The 16,295-nt window shown below is 35.8% G+C and overlaps 1 protein-coding gene across 2 annotated transcripts in view; it reads right to left on the reverse strand.

Moving 5' to 3' along the window:
* The window catches only part of plxdc2b (plexin domain containing 2b), a 117,088-nt gene that overhangs the window by 99,931 nt on the left and 862 nt on the right, over window positions 1-16,295 (reverse strand). The gene's annotated exons all lie outside the window — the stretch shown is intronic.

Raw genomic sequence — 16,295 nt, forward strand, 5'->3', positions numbered from 1 at the left:
AAGGAGAGGGAGAGGGACACACACACACACACACACACACACACATTCCCGCTAGTCCTTTGTTCTCTAGTCAGATTGCTTGAGTGGCTTGAAAACCCTCCACTCCCCAAGTGCTAACCTCTGCTATTTCTCTGACTGACAAAGTGCCCACGCCCACACACACACACACACACACACACGTACCATCAGCTCCACAGACACCATTCCCACACCGTCAATCACCCTCAGTCCTCACGTTAAGACTTGCGGTTTGAACTAGTTTAAACCAGTAATATTAAAATTCTACGATTTCTTACCATGCTCTGCAATAATAATCAGAGGGAGTCCCGAAAGTCCACAGACATTAGCAAATTAACACTTTCTAGCAAAATGCCTTAGTATACATGCATTATTTTCAGACAGCCTTTAAGAATGACAAAAGAATAACACCGTAATCTCTCTCATCAGGATGGTGTTGCTGACACAGTTGTGCCGAAAGCGACGCTTGACTACGCCATCCATCAGCCCATGAACATCATACGACCTTGGCACATGTCTCACTAATCATCCATTGCTATACAGTAGGTGAAAAGCATGGCTAAGAAGTAGTATGTCTGAATTCTCACTATTTATAAAACAGTAGGTGAGAAATACCCAGATGACCTGCATATAAGATTCTGCAGTAGGGAACCAGTGCACACTGTGCTATCCCATAAGGCAACGGGACTGGTGTGAAGGTATTAAACCATGCTTGTTTAATACCTGAGTAAACTGTTAACTTGCTGAAACAATGTTTGAAAAGTTTTGAGGTCATGGCTTTGGTGGATGTAGAATGTCCAGATTGTATTGTAGTGTGTGTGTGTGTGTGTGTGTGTGTGTGCGTGTCGTTGCTCATATGAGACATGCTCATAATCCAGCGTTTATGTTTACAGTTCATGTTTCATGGGTTTGGTTGTTTCCGTTACACTGTTTCAATAAAATCTGCTGCTTCTACATAATTGTCACAGTCACAAAGACTTCACATCACACCAGACACTGTTGTCAAACTTTCAAGCAAATTTAAAAAGGCTTTTCATCAGCTGATGAAAGAATAGCCAACGTGGTTGGCTATTAAGCTGTTGAGGAACTTTAAGTGTAACTTATTTGAACTTGTAGTGGTAAAATCCGATTCTTTGTGTTCTTTCTGTCCTGTGTATTTACTGTCTTGAGTGTTTACTGTATTGTGGATTTACTGTCCTGTGTATTTACTGTCTTGAGTGTTTACTGTATTGTGGATTTACTGTCCTGTGTATTTACTATCATGTGTAACTACTGTCCTGTGTATTTACTGTCCTGTGTATTTACTATCATGTGTAACTACTGTCCTGTATATTTACTGTCCTGTGTATTTACTATCATGTGTAACTACTGTCCTGTATATTTACTGTCCTGTGTATTTATTGTCCTGTGTATTTACTGTATTGTGTATTTACTGCCCTGTGTATTTATTGTATTGTGTAATTATTGTCCTGTGTATTTACTGTCCTGTGTATTTACTGTATTGTGTATTTACTGTCCTGTGTATTTACTGTATTGTGTATTTACTGTCCTGTGTATTTATTGTATTGTGTAATTATTGTCCTGTGTATTTACTGTCCTGTGTATTTACTGTATTGTGTATTTACTGTCCTGTGTATTTACTGTATTGTGTATTTACTGTCCTGTGTATTTATTGCTCTGTGTATTTATTGTATTGTGTATTTACTGTCCTGTGTATTTACTGTCCTGTGTATTTACTGTATTGTGTATTTACTGTATTGTGTATTCATTGTCCTGTGTATTTACTGTATTGTGTATTTACTGTATTGTGTATTTACTGTACTGTGTATTTACTGTATTGTGTATTTACTGTATTGTGTATTTACTGTACTGTGTATTTATTGTCCTGTGTATTTACTGTATTGTGTATTTACTGTATTGTGTATTTACTGTACTGTGTATTTACTGTATTGTGTATTTACTGTATTGTGTATTTACTGTCCTGTGTATTTATTGTATTGTGTAATTATTGTCCTGTGTATTTACTGCATTGTGTAATTATTGTCCTGTGTATTTACTGTCCTGTGTATTTACTGTATTGTGTGTTTACTGTCCTGTGTATTTACTGTCCTGTGTATTTACTGTATTGTGTGTTTACTGTCCTGTGTATTTACTGTCCTGTGTATTTATTGTATTGTGTATTTACTGTATTGTGTATTTACTGTATTGTGTATTCATTGTCCTGTGTATTTATTGTATTGTGTATTCATTGTCCTGTGTATTTATTGTATTGTGTATTTACTGTATTGTGTATTTACTGTATTGTGTATTCATTGTCCTGTGTATTTATTGTATTGTGTATTTACTGTCCTGTGTATTTATTGTATTGTGTAATTATTGTCCTGTGTATTTACTGTCCTGTGTATTTACTGTATTGTGTATTTACTGTATTGTGCATTTACTGTCCTGTGTATTTACTGTCCTGTGTATTTATTGTATTGTGTAATTATTGTCCTGTGTATTTATTGTCCTGTGTATTTACTGTATTGTGTGTTTACTGTCCTGTGTATTTACTGTCCTGTGTATTTATTGTATTGTGTATTTACTGTATTGTGTATTTACTGTATTTTGTATTCATTGTCCTGTGTATTTACTGTATTGTGTATTTATTGTCCTGTGTATTTACTGTATTGTGTGTTTACTGTCCTGTGTATTTACTGTCCTGTGTATTTATTGTATTGTGTATTTACTGTATTGTGTATTTACTGTATTTTGTATTCATTGTCCTGTGTATTTACTGTATTGTGTATTTACTGTATTTTGTATTCATTGTCCTGTGTATTTACTGTATTGTGTATTTACTGTCCTGTGTATTTACTGTATTGTGTAATTATTGTCCTGTGTATTTACTGTCCTGTGTATTTACTGTATTGTGTATTTACTGTATTGTGCATTTACTGTCCTGTGTATTTACTGTCCTGTGTATTTATTGTATTGTGTAATTATTGTCCTGTGTATTTATTGTCCTGTGTATTTACTGTATTGTGTGTTTACTGTCCTGTGTATTTACTGTCCTGTGTATTTATTGTATTGTGTATTTATTGTATTGTGTATTTACTGTATTGTGTATTTACTGTATTTTGTATTCATTGTCCTGTGTATTTACTGTATTGTGTATTTACTGTATTGTGTATTTACTGTATTGTGTATTCATTGTCCTGTGTATTTATTGTATTGTGTATTTACTGTCCTGTGTATTTACTGTATTGTGTATTTACTGTATTGTGCATTTACTGTCCTGTGTATTTACTGTCCTGTGTATTTACTGTATTGTGTATTTACTGTCCTGTGTATTTATTGTATTGTGTATTTACTGTCCTGTGTATTTACTGTATTGTGTAATTATTGTCCTGTGTATTTACTGTCCTGTGTATTTATTGTATTGTGCATTTACTGTCCTGTGTTTTTACTGTCCTGTGTATTTATTGTATTGCGTATTTATTGTATTGTGTATTTACTGTCCTGTGTATTTATTGTATTGTGTATTTACTGTCCTGTGTATTTACTGTCCTGTGTATTTACTGTATTGTGCATTTACTGTCCTGTGTATTTATTGTATTGTGTATTTACTGTCCTGTGTTTTTACTGTCCTGTGTATTTATTGTATTGCGTATTTATTGTATTGTGTATTTACTGTATTGTGTATTTACTGTATTTTGCATTTACTGTCCTGTGTATTTACTGTCCTGTGTATTTATTGTATTGCGTATTTATTGTATTGTGTATTTACTGTCCTGTGTATTTATTGTATTGTGTATTTACTGTCCTGTGTATTTACTGTATTGTGTAATTATTGTCCTGTGTATTTACTGTCCTGTGTATTTACTGTATTGTGTAATTATTGTCCTGTGTATTTACTGTCCTGTGTATTTACTGTATTGTGTAATTATTGCCCTGTGTATTTACTGTCCTGTGTATTTACTGTATTGTGTAATTATTGTCCTGTGTATTTACTGTCCTGTGTATTTACTGTATTGTGCATTTACTGTCCTGTGTATTTACTGTCCTGTGTATTTACTGTCCTGTGTATTTACTGTATTGCGTATTTATTGTATTGTGCATTTACTGTCCTGTGTATTTATTGTCCTGTGTATTTATTGTATTGTGTATTTATTGTATTGTGTATTCATTGTCCTGTGTATTTATTGTATTGTGTATTTATTGTATTGTGTATTTACTGCATTGTGTAATTATTGTCCTGTGTATTTACTGTCTTGTGTATTTACTGTATTGTGTATTTACTGTATTGTGCATTTACTGTCCTGTGTATTTATTGTATTGTGTATTTATTGTATTGTGTATTTATTGTATTGTGTATTTACTGTCCTGTGTATTTATTGTCCTGTGTATTTATTGTATTGTGTATTTACTGTACTGTGTATTTACTGTCCTGTGTATTTACTGTATTGTGTATTTACTGTATTATGCATTTACTGTCCTGTGTATTTATTGTATTGTGTATTTACTGTCCTGTGTATTTATTGTCCTGTGTATTTATTGTATTGTGTATTTACTGTACTGTGTATTTACTGTCCTGTGTATTTACTGTATTGTGTATTTACTGTATTATGCATTTACTGTCCTGTGTATTTATTGTATTGTGTATTTACTGTCCTGTGTATTTATTGTCCTGTGTATTTATTGTATTGTGTATTTACTGTCCTGTGTATTTATTGTCCTGTGTATTTATTGTATTGTGTATTTACTGTACTGTGTATTTACTGTCCTGTGTATTTACTGCATTGTGTATTTACTGTATTGTGCATTTACTGTCCTGTGTATTTACTGTATTGTGTATTTACTGTATTGTGTATTTACTGTACTGTGTATTTATTGTATTGTGTATTTATGTATTGTGTATTTATTGTATTGTGTATTTACTGTATTGTGTATTTACTGTCCTGTGTATTTATTGTATTGTGTATTTATTGTATTGTGTATTTATTGTATTGTGTATTTACTGTCCTGTGTATTTACTGTATTATGCATTTACTGTCCTGTGTATTTATTGTATTGTGTATTTATTGTATTGTGTATTTACTGTCCTGTGTATTTATTGTATTGTGTATTTACTGTACTGTGCATTTACTGTCCTGTGTATTTACTGTCCTGTGTATTTATTGTATTGTGTATTTATTGTATTGTGTATTTACTGTCCTGTGTATTTATTGTCCTGTGTATTTATTGTATTGTGTATTTACTGTACTGTGTATTTACTGTATTGTGTATTTATTGTATTGTGTATTTACTGTCCTGTGTATTTATTGTATTGTGTATTTATTGTATTGTGTATTTATTGTATTGTGTATTTACTGTCCTGTGTATTTATTGTCCTGTGTATTTATTGTATTGTGTATTTACTGTACTGTGTATTTACTGTCCTGTGTATTTACTGCATTGTGTATTTACTGTATTGTGCATTTACTGTCCTGTGTATTTACTGTATTGTGTATTTACTGTATTGTGTATTTACTGTACTGTGTATTTATTGTATTGTGTATTTATGTATTGTGTATTTATTGTATTGTGTATTTACTGTATTGTGTATTTACTGTCCTGTGTATTTACTGTATTGTGTATTTACTGTATTGTGCATTTACTGTCCTGTGTATTTACTGTATTGTGTATTTACTGTATTGTGCATTTACTGTCCTGTGTATTTACTGTACTGTGTATTAACTGTCCTGTGTATTTACTGTACTGTGTATTTACTGTCCTGTGTATTTACTGTATTGTGTATTTATTGTATTGTGTATTTACTGTATTGTGTATTTACTGTCCTGTGTATTTACTGTATTGTGTATTTACTGTCCTGTGTATTTACTGTCCTGTGTATTTACTGTATTGTGTATTTACTGTATTGTGCATTTACTGTCCTGTGTATTTACTGTACTGTGTATTAACTGTCCTGTGTATTTACTGTACTGTGTATTTACTGTCCTGTGTATTTACTGTATTGTGTATTTATTGTCCTGTATATTTACTGTCCTGTGTATTTACTGTCCTGTGTATTTACTGTATTGTGTATTTACTGTATTGTGCATTTACTGTCCTGTGTATTTACTGTACTGTGTATTTACTGTACTGTGTATTAACTGTCCTGTGTATTTACTGTACTGTGTATTTACTGTCCTGTGTATTTACTGTATTGTGTATTTATTGTCCTGTATATTTACTGTCCTGTGTATTTACTGTATTGTGTATTTATTGTCCTGTATATTTACTGTCCTGTGTATTTATTGCATTGTGTATTTACTGTATATTTTGCACTTGTCTCACATTTGCACATTTCCTAGTCCTGTATAAAGTGCTGCAGTGTCATGTGTTGCACTGTAATTCAAACGACAAAATATTTCATTCTAATGTGATACAGAGGAACGTTTTCGGAGGAATGACAATAAAATCCCACTTGAGTTGAGAGTCATGCAGGAGGTCGAGTGTACTACAGGAGGCAGAGATTGTGTTTTTAGGATTTATTAGTGGAAAATGTCACCATGCCATTATTAACCCGTAAATAACACTTGTGCCAGCAGGAAAACACTGTCTGAAGTATGCTGAGTAACACAACGTGTTGTGTCCAGATCTTGGTGCTACACTGCTATCACCATGTCTGTGGCAATTTGTAATTCCACATGCTAGAACAGACAGCACCTTAAAAAAACAATGCTGGGAATATCCTTATATGAGTAATAAGCACGTTACAATCTTAATTGCGTTGTAATTAACAGCTGCAGAAACATAATGAACTCAAGTATTAGGTCAAAGACCTCATAGCGGGCTGCATTATTCCAACCTCTGCTGTGAAGGGGAGCTAAAGACAATGAGAGAAAGAGAGAAGTTTGAACAAAAGCACTGCCGGAGACAGAAAGAGGATTTGAAGCACGTGAATCACAAAGGAGCCCTGAGAGAGCATCTGCGCCGACTTTCATGAAGTACCTCTCTCTCTCGTTCTTCTCCTTCCTCCTTTCACTGTGTCATGCATTGTTCCTGTTGTTATGGAAACCCCACTTTGAGCTTTGACCCCCATGTGTAGTCAGTGGTCTTGAGAATTAATCCATTTTCCTGTAAGCTACAGATGTTGAACAATTAAAGCCCATTTATAGTGTGGTTGATCAGTCAGATGTACCTGCTGTGACACACACACACACACACACACACACACGCATACACAGACCCATTCTTTTCTTCACTGCTCTTTCATAATGCTCACAGGAAGTCATTTAAGAGCAGATAAGGCCTGATGCATTCTCTTTCTCTACCCACGGAGTGCAGGAAGAAAAGAATTACAAAGACAGCATTCCCTGAAACCTGCTAAACACTCCTCTTCTCTGTCTACCTTTCTAGAAGCTCAGGAGTGTTTAGCAGTATCAGTCTCTAATATTGTTTTGCTTTTCTCTCTTCCACTTGTTTCTGCTTCTCTCTCTCTCTCTCTCTCTCTCTCACACACACACACACATTCTGTAAAATTTTGTTTGGAGCATAAGCTCCAGGCATACAGTCATCTTCCAGAGACATGAAGGTCAATGTAAATTCCAGTCTTTGCCTCAATTGCTGTGTTAAAGTGTTAGTGTGCAGGTATTTGTGTTTGTGTGTGTGTGTGTGCATGTATGTGCATGTGTGTGTGTGTACATGTGCGTGTATGTGCATGTGTGTATGTATGTGTGTGTGTGTATATACATGTGCATGTATGTGTGTGCGTGTGTGTATGTGTGTGCGTGTGCATGTATGTGCGTGTGTGTGATTGTATACACGTGTATGTGCGTGTGTGTGTGATTGTATACACGTGTATGTGAGTGTGTGTGTATACATGTGTATGTATATGTGTGTGTATGTGTGTTCGTGTGTATGTAATGTATGTGCATGTGTGTGTATGCATGTATGTGTGCGTGTGTGTGTGTGTATGTGCATGTATGTGCATGTGTGTGTGTGTGTGTATGTGTGTGTGTATGAGAGATGGCTGGTATTTATGATAAATGGGAACCTTGCCCTTAGAACCAGGCTGTGTATCACAGCTATTGCTGTCAACCCAGTGACCCACTCAGTGTGCGTGCATCCCATACCAAAGAACTCATGTCTCACAGTTAGAGATGACTCATAACTAAACCATGCTTTTACTTTATAACACACACACACACACACACACAGATAATCTGATAACCTTTGTCTGACATAACAGAGGTGGGATATGTCAGGACATTTTTTTCTTGGATAGTTCTTTGCTTTATCTGTTATACAGCGTACAAAGATATCACAGTGTACATATATTCCTACACGTGTGTGTGTATGTGTGTGTGTGTGTGTGTGTGTGTACATGCATGTGTAAGAGTATTTTCCAGGTAGAAACCAGGTCTGTGCAAAATGTGTTTTGTGTATGTGTGTGTGTGTGTGTGTGTGCAAGAGTCTGCATCTGTAGACAGTGTGTGTGAATGTAAGAGTCTGTACCTGTAGACACTGGGTCTGTACAAAATGTGTTAGTGTGTGTGTGTGTGTGTGTAAGAGTCTGTATCTGTACACACTGGGTCTGTACAAAATGTGTTAGTGTGTGTTCATGTGTAAGAGTCTGAGTCTGTATCTCACAGTGTGTGTGTGTGTGTGCACTACACATGTGGAACTCCTTGACTAAGTCCTAACTCTACAAACTTTATCATGACCCTGTTAAAGCTGCTGAGTGAATATCAGGCTACACAGCAGCACCAGTGAGCTAGCACTCTATAAATATTGCTCTATCTGGGCCATGCGCACTGAGACAGAAATCCTGACGAAGAAGAGAAGCCCAGCGTCATAACTCAGACCAAGTGTGGCTAAGGGGGAAAACGCCTGACTCATGGGCTGTCGATATGAGCGATGGTCCAGGCTAGAGCAAAGGTAAAAAAAAAATGGCATCAACGGAGGGTCAGTGTGTGTTAGCTCAGAGTAGAGCGACATCAATCCAGCAGGAAGCTGCAATCCCAAAACAGTGCCATACTAGTCGAGGCAGGGCAATTCAGTACAGTAAATTGTACAGGTGTTGTAAATCCAGTGATGGTGTTGTATCTTGTCGATACTAAAAATATATAGAGAGAGAGCACATCACATCCTCTAAAGACAACTACTGTATACATTGCTTCATATTGCTTCACAGCCATTCACACTGAAGACATTTAAAGCCTTCATTTCTCCAACAATGCACTGGTCACCTACATACTTACAACACAACAGAATTAGTTTATATCACTGCTAATGTTTGCACTTCGAAACACTTGTAATGTTTGCTAATCAGTCCTTACTTTTTTTTTTAATGTTTGATTTTGCTGCGACTTTCGAAATGTTCAATGCAACTTGTAGAGTTTTTTTTTTTTTTTTTTTTAGGAAAGAATTATTTATTATTTATTTTTGTTTTAGATTTTTAGCTTTGAAATTATTATTTGATTTTTGTTTATATTTTCTGATTCCATTTGAGGTTTTATTTTTATTTTTTATTTGAAAAAATATTTGTATTGTGATATATATTGTATTCAAATATATTTATATTTATATTTTTTTTTTACTATTTTTTTTTTATTATATTTTTATTATAGAAACCTACTTGAATTGGCAAAACTGCAAGCACAGGATTATTCAATTTAAAGTCCTACCAGTGAAGACACACACGATTCAATTCAGTTTTATTTGTATAGAGCTTTTAACAATGGAAATGATATCAAAGCACTTTTACAAAAATTTAAAAAATCATAATAAAAATGACAAAGATTAAATTCACATTTAGATTTATCCCTAAATGAATGTGTGGGACATCTTGTCCCAAATCTGCAGAAAATCTGCAGCAATGTAGAAGAAGCTACTTCGTACTTACTCTGTATTTTGCTACGTTTGCATGATTTTGCATTCATTTCTGTGATCGAAAAATCCTGGAGGGACTGGGAATGTAAACCAGTCATTTGTCAGGATGTACAAACAACATCAGATTAGAAAAAATCTATGAAAATATATGTGCATGATCAAATAAGGCCAGTTCCTGAATGATTCGCAGAAGTCAAGGACAAATCCATCTCCATCCATCACTTTTTTCCCTTTTTTTACAGTTTAGCCACAATTATTCAAACACAGGCTCATTCACAGCATTTTATTGCACCCTGGTAGACTGTATTGTGGTGTAGACTGCACTGGAAATCATGTTTTCTAAAGTGAAAGGTTTGCAGAAAGTGCAAATGTTTTCATCCCTTACGGTTTATGGTTGGAGGGAAAAAATGGACCGCAATTTATAATGAATAAACAAATAAAAAGAATTCTAAGACCTTTCAAATAAAACAGGGATGTGGCTTGCAAGATGTCAGCACTTAATTAAAAAAAAGTATGAAAAGATCCAAAAGCAAGAGATCATAGGTCCTGATTTAAAGAAGCCACCATATATGATCAAAATTCTGCTGTAAGATTCAAGAGATAAAAGGACTATGATGAACCAAAAGCCGTCAAATTATATAAACTGTTGGAGAACATTACAAATACGAAATGTTTGAGACATGAAGCTGCAAAATTTGAAACGAAAACATTGTTTTTTATTTCATTATTAATCACTGATTCAATCATCTTCCGTAATCCTGGATGTTATGATCTGGTGGCTTTTCTGGAAACACTGGAGATGAGCTGGGAATCCACTTTAGATAGGAACCAGTTAATTGCAGGGCACAATGCATACACATTCTCTGTATAACACACTGAGGGGCAATTAACCCCAGCACATCCACCTTACTCACATATTTTGGGGGTTGTGAGACAGCATATAAAGCTCCTCAGAGGCTGTAACCCGAGCTCAGGATCGTACCAGGACAACCACTACTTATTTCAACACACAATTTAACCAGCTTATTTTAAGAACTCAATGTCACATTAATATAAATTCTGTAAAAATTTCTTCTTCATGTAGGTACTACTGAACTATAGCCACATCACAAAACAAAGCTCTCCAATAGGACATCTGAACACATCCAAGCACAGCAGACAGTTCATAGCATGCGCAATAACACTCCATACACAGGAATTTTACAGCTCAGTGTCTCTCTAGCTTGGGGAACCACAGGTGCATATTTTTGTCATATTCCATTATGTGACAGAGCAGAAAAGAGCTCTTATTATGCAAATGTCTATCTCGTAAATTGCCTTCTGTCATTGCCATGCCCAAATGGAAGGGCAACAAAACCATCTGAAGGGACAACCTTCCTCTGATGACTTTTTGCCAGCTTCTGTGGAACAAAATTTAACGATTTCTAGGTTGCCTTCGATTAGCATAACCAATTCATAATGGAGGGGTTTGATGAAAGAGTCTAATCCTGGAGCTTACACAATCATGCAATCTTATAGGCTACATTTACACAATCAGAGAAACCGGTTCTTCTTTTATATACTACATCTTTTGCCATCTACATGTTTAAAGGCATTACCTACAGCTAAATAAAGACGAATCATAATTATGTGGTAGATTATGTGTAACGCAGGGGTAAAAAGCATGAATACACAAATATGATACACAAATGATTTGCCCAGTCACCACCGTTGTCCTGTCTATCCGTACACAAAACTATTAACATGGATCACTTCATTCTACCACGCTATCATAAAAACACAAAGCGGCCTCAAACGCTTATCCATTGCATAAACCACTGTGTCAGACAGCCAATGTTGTGTAGTGATTTTAAAAGCAAAACCAGTTCCACTGGGCTGTGGATAGACTTTTTTCTCCCCTGAACAACCTCTTTGTCTTCATTTTGTTGCTTGTACTGATTTATGGAACCTTCAGCCATTCTGCCTTTAGTTATTTGGAGGTATTGTTAATCAGCCGGCCAGGGTTTAATACACTTTGATTCGATTTGATTCACTGTTATTGGAGTCACGATTCGATTTAATTCTGAACTTAATTCTAACAAAACCTGAATTAAGCACATTTAAGCCTCTTTCTGTTTCGTTCCTGAATCATAAATGATGCAATACAATATGCATTTTCGTCTGTATTTGACTAGATAGATTTTTTATAGCCATTTTTTTTAAATGGCTGGTTTATTAGTGTAAACACTGTAATGTACTACATACAGATTCACCATATCTTAATATGATTGACTAAACCATGTCTCTGAGCTGAGGAAAATGATCGACTGAAACATAATGAGCTCCACAGCAGCAGAGCCTGAGGCATCATTTTAACCAGAAATAGAGCTCCAGAGCTGAATAACTGTCTGACTTCTACAGCCTCGTTATCAGGCACCGTAGATCGCAGTGACATGGGACTGGTGTCACTTGAAAACTACTGAAGAGCTCTTTTTTTTAATAAGAATAATGTAATGGTGAAGGCTTTCCATGATAGAATGTGGTCATGTGACCTGTGTGCTCACTATATACAGTAATGTAACTCTATGAGCTGTACAGATTGGGAGCCGCAACGTGAATCGGACATTTCCATGACACACGTCAGAACACTTTTGCTGTCCAAATTCATTGCTAGACCCCTACTATCTAGTCATTTGGCTAGCCAATGTTATGGCTTTCACTAAAGCTTAATAGCTACTGAACTGAGCTAGTCACCTACTGTATAAGCTATAAACATTCATTAGCTAAGACGTTAGGAAACACCCACAGAAGAGTCTAGAAAGATGAAAGCTCACTTTTCTTCTGCAGAGGTGCTTTATCACTCAGTTTGTGACACAGAATGTAATTAGTATGAACTGTTTTTGACAGTTTCATCCAAGTGACAAATTTCCAATGAGCCTCTTTTATATCCTGACAATATGTCTGATTCCATGACTGCTTTGAAATGTAGCCCTTGTAAATCTTAAAAACATATGAAACCTTTCTCAAACAATCATTACCCATTAACTTTTCGACCACGACTCTTGGAAAATAAATCAATTTTTTTTTCTTTGCTAAAAGCACTGCATTTTGCTCTTCAGTGAGTAACAGTGTTAAAATGAACAATGTTAAAATGTGTTTTTTAGAATTGTTTTTATTTTAAATTAGCAAACATAGTGGTTTAATAGCATCCATGCTACTGATATGATTAACCTTACATATATTTTTGCCTTGTAGGGTTGTACATTCAAAGTAAGTATCATCACTGTCACTGTCATGTAAATAAGAAAAACACAATGATGAGGCTTCATTTTCTTCTTCCCATGATCTTATATGACGTTTAGATGATGTACACAGAACATGTGACTTATTGTGTGGAATATTTCACATATTGCATATGCAGTCCCTCAAGGATTTCATGATCATAGAAATAAATGCAAAATCAAACCAATTCAAGATATTCGAAGGAGGAGCTCACAATTTTTCAAAATTACCACACATTTTCCTCAGAATTTGAGACATCGTCACAGCACACATTTAGTCAAAGCCCTCTTTAATTCACGTGTGTTGAGCATGACTATAGCTATCAGAGAAAGTAACGTGTTTGGTAGTAGTTTAAAAGAACCACACCAATCACAAAAACAGGGTTGGGTGAATGTCTACAAAGTAAAAATGTACATTAAAGTAGGATTTAAAGCATTTTAATCATAATATTTCAATGTAAAGTGGTTATAGTGGGCTGAGACAGGCCCAATGTGCGGTCGATTTTTTAATTAAAGCTTTTATATGGAACATTCACACAGACTGACACAAATGACACCCCAATTATGGAATCTTCCATCTCACACCACAGCAGAAAACATGCTAACAAGGCCTACAGGAGCATTAGTCAGATCTGAGTTTTAGCCTGGCAGAAAGCTCACATTTCACTGTTCCTCTGCCCTATTCCAGAGACATTTTAAAGTCTCCCAAGTCACGAATCCTAGACGCTGACTCTGAATCCACACAGAGCATATAGTCCTCTGGAGCCCTTCATCCATGGAACAACATTCCCATCACCAGGTGGCAGGGTTTTTACTGATTCACCCCCACTTCCTCGTACAGATGCACCCAATCCAGAGTTATGAGCCATGTGAAAGGAAAGTGCAGACGCAGATTTAATGTAAGCTCACTTATAAAGTGTTAAACCGCATCGCCATCCTGTCAGTGCTCACATAATGTTTATTGATTGCTTTATTGATTCTAGCTCTATTTTACTGCCATGCTAATAAAAAAACAAGCACACATCCTGTATAGCATTCACACACAATCACACAAATACACAGCTATGTCACAGGAGAAATGAGCTCAATAAAAACACATAAAAAATTGTATTTACTTCATGTCTGCAGAACTAAATATACACAATATTCCACTTGAATAATATGATGTTCTATATTTTTTAACAGGTTGAATTCAGAACCCTATGAGTTGTAGTTGTTGGGTTTTTCCTTCTGAGGAAACCTTCTATAAAAACCCCTTCAGATTCCACTAACTAGCCAAAAAACTCATGATGAAATAGAGAGATTAAAAGCATACACAAATGATCACAAAACTGTTCTTGACTGTCTATCTAAAAGCAGCATACACTAAGTTCAGAATGAACAAACAGTCTATACACAGGTTTATAACAACAGATCAGCCCACAGTAACATATCAGCCGTGTTGTTCTCAGATGGAACTGTGCTTCCTTCATTATCAAGTTCAGTCTAGTTTGATTTAGAAAGTACAGTTAAAGACAACGTGGCTGATCCAAATCGCTGTACATAATATCATGTAACAAAGATAAGTTAAAGTTAGAACAAAGATAAGTTTTAAGAGAAGCTGTAAAAATGGCTAAAGATGAAGCAGACCTCACATGAAAGGGAAGATTATTAGAGTTTTGGACCAAACACAGAAAAGACTTGATCACTCTTAGTCTTAGTACAACAGCAGGGGACAGATGAGAGACAAAATCTTAGTGTTCTGGTATGAGAGTAAAGGTGGAGAAGGTCAATAATGTATCACTGAGCTCATGAAGATCATGAAGAGCTTTGTGCACTGTACATAAATGAGACTTTTTAAAATCAATCCAGAAGCCAGTGAAGAGATGACAAAACATAACAGGAGAAATATGACCCCTCTTTCTGGTCCGTGTTAAAAATCGAACTAAGGTATTTTGCACAAGCTACAGGCGAGATAAGGCAGTTTGAGGAAAGCCAGCATACAGAGCATTACAGCAGATAAACCGTGATGTAATAAGAGCATGAATCACCGATTCCAAGTTTTCTGTAGTGAAAGAAACTCTGTTTTAACTCTGTAATAGCACTTCAATGGAAGAAACGTCCCTTAATTAATCTGTTTAGAAAAAGAAAAATTGGCAGATGAAAAATGCTTCTAGTATAGAAAAGTACATAATATACAGGAATGTTCGCAATTAGTCTAGATCCCTAAGGGAAGATTTGGGAGCAGGTGAAGAAAGAAGGTCATTGATTGATGGCATTGTACTGAATGCACAATAACAACACCAGACAGCTGGTCTGAAAGAAAAAAAAGCCACAGCTTAAACGGTAATTTAGAGTAAACACAGAGCAAGTCATGGGTTATATTTAAATAAAGGCACAATTCTATGTTTCGGGTGGCTCCAGGTGAACGTGAACGCACCTGCCTGTTTACACTTTAGATACAATTGCCATGCTGGATCTATTTTGTTTGTTTTTTTCTCTCTTCCCACGTGCTTTAGGGATGCAGCAGTAGTTATGGTCAACCTTAAATGCTCCTGAGAAATGTCTTCCTGAGAAAGCACTATAAACGACGACATAAAACATTCGATGTTCTGGGCGATAAAACAGGAACCCTGTTACGGCAGGATCAGATGTGATGATGGTGTTGAAAGACTACAAACAAGAGTAAAATCAGCCACCTGGTGTGTTAGCCGAGTGTAATAGAGAAACACACACACACTTGGCAGCTGTGAACAGGTTGTATATAAGAGGTTGATGAGAAAGATGAGGATGCTTCCAGAGATTATCAGCCTCACACAGTCTGACAGAGGGGCCAAAAGGTTCTACATTCAACTTGTAAGGGTTTCCATGGGGATAAACTAGAGGACCTTTTTGGGTGCTAGATCTGACCTTTAATTGTGAGAGTGAGAGGATACAGTACACTAATTTGGCAGAAACCATCATCCATGAGAAAGCAGCACAACACAGCATGCACACACACACACACACACACACACACACACTGAAAGAGCTAAACTGATAAACCCGTCTCCATACACACACACACGTACAACGCACACACATAGGCACGCGCACAAACGCACCCGTTCATCATCACCAGCAAAAACCAATGCATTGTGATCTGACTGAACACAGGCACTGACTTTATGCAGTAGTGAT

Source organism: Hemibagrus wyckioides, linkage group LG07 (assembly GCF_019097595.1).
Source record: "Hemibagrus wyckioides isolate EC202008001 linkage group LG07, SWU_Hwy_1.0, whole genome shotgun sequence".
NCBI classification, from domain to species: domain Eukaryota; kingdom Metazoa; phylum Chordata; class Actinopteri; order Siluriformes; family Bagridae; genus Hemibagrus; species Hemibagrus wyckioides.